A 5,615-nucleotide genomic window follows, 5' to 3' on the forward strand; every position below is an offset into this window, starting at 1 on the left:
TGTATCATATCATATCAAGAGGCACACGCTGTCAGTCCCATTATTGGTAATATTAGCTCTGATCACTTGGTTGAGTTGGTATCTGTTAGATTTCTTCAGTATAAATTTACTTTTTCTCCCTTTATAATTTGTAGGAAGAATTTGAAATTGTGTAACTATACTGTTTCTCATTAAACTTTCACCCCATAAAATTCTTACTGAGATGACTGTAAAACATTTTCAAGAAAGATTTCTGCAGATCCTTTCATTCTAGTGACGACTTGTCTTCCAGATCATATCCCTTGAGCTTGCATTATGTCGTGGTGCTGTCTTACAGTTTTTGGGAATTTGTTTTGAGAAATACAGAGATGTAGGGAGGAACGTGGTTCTTAATTAGGGAAGTTCAGGGAAGGGTTTGGTAGTGGGATGCTATCCCCCCAATAGAGTGTAATAGATTATATGGTACATAGACCAGTAGACTGTAAACAGATCTGAAGCAAAAGGGGGCAAATGATCAATTCTGTTTAGGATCTTTTATGACGGATGGGAGGATGAGATGGTCCTCTTTTTCCTCAGACAGATCGTAGGATGCCAGTGATATAATATACTCACCTAGTGCATGGCCTGCCAAAAACGTGTCTTTTTCACATATCCCAGGGGCCTGGATGCTGGCTGTCCATAGGGACAGGGAGAGATTACCAGAGCTGCCTCGATCTCCATCACTGGTCCCATGCCCTAGTTAAAGTAACCCAATGGATACTTGTTTCCTTAGTTTCTCAGGCTTAGCCTCATGCTAACCACTCCTTTTCTTGTTGGGTGGCATAAATGAGGTGGTGAAGAATGGACCAGAAATTGTTAATTCAGTAAGACTTCTTCTTGGGAAGTAATGTAGAAGTTTCCTTTTGGAAACATGAAAATGGAATAAGGGCTCCCCACAGCATGGTTCCTTCTTCCTAAAAGAATGAAATTTGTTCAGTCTCTCTCAAGTTTGTTTGTTTGTTTTTTCTTTTTGAAGAAGATTAGCCCTGAGCTAACATCTGCTCCCAATCCTCTTTTTGCTGAGGAAGACTGGCCCTGAGCTAACATCTGTGCCCATCTTCCTCCACTTTATATGCGGGACGCCTACCACAGCATGGCTTGACAAGTAGTGCTATGTCTGCACATGGGATCCAAGCCAGTAAACCCCGGGCCGCCAAAGCAGAGTGTAGGAACTGAACTGCTGTGCCACCAGGCCTGCCCCTGTTTTTGTTTTTCTTTTTTACTCTAGTTTATTTTGTTTTCTGTTTGTTTGCCCAAGGTCATTTATTTTCTTGTCCTTGTATATTTTCAGATTTCAGAGTGTAATGATTTGGGTTTTTCCTCTCTTCTAGCACCAGCAGACATTTTTGAATCAGCTGAGAGAAATTACTGGGATCAACGATGCCCAGATACTACAGCAAGCTTTGAAGGTATGGCCTCTGTTTTATGACCTACAGTTGTGTTACACCCTCATCTCTACTGCCTGCCATATTTGAAAGTTGAGTTTTTTTAGTTATACTGTGTGGTAGTAGTAGAGATATAGGAAAGAACTTGTATAAAGTAAGAGCCTTAGCTAACATATACTGCAATTTGAGCATGTTAGCTTTCAGCAACATAATGTTCCAAGATACCTTGGAGTGACAGATGACTTCTCTCCATAGGAAACACTTTTCGTGCAAAATAGGGGGATGTGAATCCAAATGCTAATGGCTGGTTTTACTCAAGAACCATGATTTTAGAGTTTAAATAGGGGCAGAGGGTGTGGGAGAGTAGAGAGAGGAGGAGGAGGGAGAAATAGAAAATTAATAGAGAGTCAAAAGCTTACATTTTTTCCTTCCAAGAAGGAGAAATAGAAACTGGCTAACATTCAAGTAATTTACCTTAAGAACATTCAACATCAAACTTTTGAGTATATGCAACAGATAAGATGCATCATTTTGTTGTATCTTATGAAGTACCCTCATTTCCACACAGAGGCACTCACATGAGTTAAATCACATGGGTATGCACATGGCAAAGATCAAGCGAGTGAAAGATGTTCAAGAACTATATATATATATATATATATAGCTACAAAGGCTAGCAGTGAGAGCCTTTTTGCCACTGTAGGCATACACACAGCTTCAATCCTTTGGACTTTGCTCCATGAGACAAAATTATGTAATTTTTGATGTTGACACAAAAGTTCTTCATTTGTGTCTGGAAGCAGTTTATCTTTTAGGTGAGTGTAATCATAATCCTCATAATAGTAGTGATAACAACTAGCACTTAGTAAGCACTTACAGTACTAGGTGCTATTCGTAATAACTCCATGGGATATTATTTTCATCCCTTTTTAAAAGATAAGGAAACAGAGGTTAAAGTGTCTTGATCAAGATCACACAGCTAGTATGTGGAGGAGTTTGAAATAGAAACCAAGTGGCCTGATCCCAGAGCACCACACTTAATTTCTGCTTTCACTAGAGGCTTTGCTTCGTTTTGGCCTCATCAGGACAGTGATGAAGCAGTACTGTTTAGAGCATTAATGCAGGGTTTATGAAGCCATTGTAAGAATTTAGGGAGGAAACAAAAGTGTCGTATGTCAGTTTATATGATGATGTTTAGATGATTGCCAGTCCTTTCTTTTTTTTTTTTTTTAAAGTTTTCTTTTTCCTTTTTTCCCCCAAACCCCCCGGTGCATAGTTGTGTATTTTTAGTTGTGGGTCCATCTAGTTGTGGCATGTGGGATGTTGCCTCAGCATGGCTTTATGAGCGGTGCCATGTCTGCGCCCAGGATCCGAACCAGCAAAACCCTGGGCTGCCAAAGTGGAGCACGCGAACTCAACCACTCGACCGGCCCCACTAGTCCTTTCTTTATTCTGATAAATATGACTAAATCATGTCTATTTTCAGAATGTACTTTTTCCATTCTGTGTCAGTGAGTGTGACACTACACTCGGTACCTTGTCAGGGCACTTTTCTTTTTCTTGACTTGGGAAACATGTAGAATATGTTTAATTAAATAAATGTAAAGAATTAATCAAATTAATTCCTGTCCACATTTCCTTTGAGGTAAGCTGTGTGACCTTAGTTTTTTTTTTTAACTTTCATTTCAGTTATCAGTAGCTGGAAGTGAAAACAGTGTACTTAAACCTTAACTGTTGCCCGGTATAAATTTGTAAGAGGTTTATTAATGAGTTGAGTCTCTCAGTAAAATACTGATATGGAGTCTACTTTTGGGAACCACATGTTGTTGATTGACTTCAGCACTTTTATTTATTTTGAGCATCTATTTTTAGCTTCACAAAGTAAGTGACCTTCACGTTGTGTAAGTCCCTGTTGTAGTCAGCTAATTATTATATGAGGTAGTCTGTGAAGAGTACTTGGCACATGTTTTGGCACATATTACTGCTCAGTAAATCTTAGCCATTGTTATTGCAAGTTGTTTTACTATAGTTTACTTATCTAACTATGGGATATGTTATACCTGTATTTTGGATGAGTCATTTGAGAATCTTAAGTGGTTGTGACAGATAACAAAGGTGAAAGCAGTGGTGCTTTTCCAACTGTACTCTTACTTTATCTCTTCAGCAGCTCCTAGAGTTGGAGTCGAGGTGGGTTGGGGACTTCATTCTTCTAGTTGTTCACTCCGCAAATCTTGGAATCATTCTAATCTTTCTCCTTCTATCACCCGCTACATTTAATATGATAGCAAATAATAGACTCTCTGCTCTTTCTCTCCTATAGTCTCAACACACAGCCAGAATGATCCTTTTAAAATGTAAGTCATACCAGGTCATTTCTAGGCAGAACCCTCGACTGGCTTCCTATTACACTCCTCTCGTATCCTAAAATTCTTAAGGCCTACACAATCTTAATGTGTTCTGGCCTTGTGTCACAGAGATAACTTCATTATTAATACCTGGATTTCCTAATGTTGTTTCAACTAGCTGTCATAGAGCTAGTGTTATATTTATTGTTAACTGGACAGAAAATATAGAGATATAACTGGGCAGGTCTCTTATTATTTTACTGTTTCAAAAATTCTTAGTTTTTTAGCAGCTACTTCCTTCTAAATTAACTTTAGAATTTTGTCCAGGTATGCTTTTGATGAGAACTACATAAAATTTATATTTAATTTGGGCAGGATTGTTATCTTGACAGTATTGAGTATTTCTGTCTAGGAGTTCTTTGTGTTTCTCCATACTGTCAAGCTTCAGAACATTTTGCTATTTTCTTCCTATAAGTCTTTGACATTTCCTTGTTAAGTTTGCCTTTAGGTATGTGTTCAGCACCCATTTTAAAGGGAATACCTTTTTTTTTTCTTATTTGCAGAAGCACTGTTTTAAATATTCATTTTTCATCCTTGTGTATGGCAAGTTCCAGAAAACATGTTTTAGTTTGTTCATTTGTTTAGAAGTACAAGTTTGCGATTGGCTTTTGTTAAGCAGATATGAAAGTAATGGAAAACTGAGAAATTAGTTATAGAGTTGATTTTTACGTTATATTAGTAGTTTTAATTAATAGAGAAAGGAATTACCATTGATATGGTGTTCTTTGTTTATGATGAATTTATACTATAAAATCAGAATCACACAGAATGATTTTGAATCTGAAAATGATTTTTGCTTTGAGAATTAGTTGTTATGGAAAAGCTTACATAAATCATGTGAGAATGTACAGAGTTATTCCAAAATATTTGATGTTCTGTTCTTGATCTTTGAAGGATAGCAATGGAAACTTGGAGTTGGCAGTGGCTTTCCTCACTGCGAAGAATGCCAAGACCCCTCAGCAGGAGGAGACAACTTACTACCGTGCTTCCTGGCAGTGATAGATACATCAGTGTGGGAAGCCAAGCAGATGCGAGTAAGTTTACTTCTTTCTTAATATTTTGACAGGAATGTAATGAAAAATTTTCCTTGGGGATATATTAATTTTGTTGAAGCAGAGGTAAAGGACAAAAGAAAAGACTACTTTAACCTTGGTTCTTCTTAGTGTATTTGAAAGGAGCATGTTTTAATTAGCTGCATTATATTTTTTTTCCAGATTGTATTTCATTGGTATATCCTTTCATAGAGCACCTCATGGAGTATTCATTGTTTTGAAATATGGAACAGCTACAGTGTTACTCATTAAAGAAACAAAAATTTCTAGAATTTTAAATGGGCAAAATCATTTGTTTTATGGATTTTAAGTGTTGGTAGAGGCTTAGTATTATTTTTGAAGATAAAGTAGTATTTTTAATTACTGATAGCTTTACCATTTAGTAGAATTTCCCTTCTTTCAATCCCTGCCCCTCCCCAAAATAAAGATTTTGGAGAAAGGTTTATTACCATGTAACAAAATAAGCACACATGCATGCGCACACACAGGTCCATATGGAAAATTTTATGGACTAATTTTTATTCATAACATGAGTACTTTGTGCTTATATAGCACTGAGTTTTTCAAAATACATTCAGTTACCTCCATATCTCATTGTGGTGTAACTGTATTATATAAAATGTAGGTATTTATTTTTATGCATTCTCAATTAGAGAAGTTTGATTACTAACTTGTATTGGAAGAGAATTTCTGATTTTGTTTATAGACTTCTCAAAGTTAGGAAATAACCAGGAAGAACCCATTCACATAGATGT

General features: G+C 36.8%; 1 long non-coding RNA gene across 1 annotated transcript; it reads left to right on the top strand.

Moving 5' to 3' along the window:
* The first annotated feature begins 1,345 nt into the window (after positions 1-1,345).
* On the top strand, positions 1,346-5,459 carry LOC124233375 (uncharacterized). Its single transcript, XR_006887045.1, has 3 exons — positions 1,346-1,427; positions 4,703-4,842; positions 5,023-5,459. It is a non-coding gene; the product is annotated as an uncharacterized LOC124233375 (long non-coding RNA).
* Positions 5,460-5,615: the final 156 nt, after the last annotated feature.

This window comes from Equus quagga, unplaced genomic scaffold, assembly GCF_021613505.1.
Source record: "Equus quagga isolate Etosha38 unplaced genomic scaffold, UCLA_HA_Equagga_1.0 199957_RagTag, whole genome shotgun sequence".
NCBI lineage: Eukaryota > Metazoa > Chordata > Mammalia > Perissodactyla > Equidae > Equus > Equus quagga.